The sequence below is a fragment of the Penaeus monodon genome, chromosome 22 (assembly GCF_015228065.2).
Source record: "Penaeus monodon isolate SGIC_2016 chromosome 22, NSTDA_Pmon_1, whole genome shotgun sequence".
NCBI classification, from domain to species: Eukaryota; Metazoa; Arthropoda; class Malacostraca; order Decapoda; family Penaeidae; genus Penaeus; species Penaeus monodon.
The window spans coordinates 10,301,278-10,302,276 of record NC_051407.1 but is presented as its reverse complement, the minus strand read 5'-3'; positions in this window follow the sequence as shown (position 1 = coordinate 10,302,276).

Below are 999 nucleotides of genomic sequence, written 5' to 3'. Positions count from 1 at the left end.
CTTGGTCTTTTTCTTTGGTATTTTATTATGCATATTTATATTATTTATTGTCACTTTGAGGCATAAATTATTGTCTTTCACCGAAGATCTCTTTATTAAGAGGAAATGATATTTGATATGGTATACACTCTACTTAAAGTTTGTAAATCATTGCTCATATAACGGAATAATCAGTCTTTTAATAAATGGTTTATTTTACAAGTTCTAAAATTAATCCAGAAGCTAATATTCAGCACTGCTTTCTTCTTTTTTTAAGCCCCATAAACTCAGTGGAAGATTTACCATTACCTGTATTTAGCATACTGATTGCAAAATCTTTGCACTTTGTTATTATTCTTTGGTCTCAGATGGGCTACCTACTTCTTTATTCAGCCTGGGGCAAGGATGATGCCTTTTGCATTAATAACATGTAAAACTATTTGCTGACCTCTGGATTTGTATGAGTAATTCTCTATGGCCCACCATCATATCAAAGATGAGACTTGTTTAAGTACCATGATCATAATTTTTAGGGCATTAACCTTAGTGCTTCTTGATAAATGCAATAATGAAAGAAGCTAAAACAGTTTATTCAATGGATGATCAGCTAGCAAAATTCAGATAATTCCATAAATTCCATATGTATGAAGAGAAATTTTAAAAGACCTTTGATTTTAAGAAGAAAACTTCGGCTAAAGGAAAGATACAGAAGTAAAAATAAGATGATACAGTACATACAGTATCCACTTCAGTTCCTATTGCCTTTTTTACTGTTACATTGCTTTTCCACTCTTCCCTAAACCTTGTGAAAATGTTAGTGGTGACTAAATTTCCCAGTGAGTAGTAGTAAAGAGATAAATATTTCTACTTATTACTAACTCAAAGACCTAACCATCTGTAGATAGTATCATTTAGAAGCAAAGATATGGCTTGTATACTAGCTATTTGTGGGTTGACTCTAGTGACGAACCCATATCCTGTTGTCCCAAAAGCCTGCATAGTAGTTGCCTTCTCATTTAT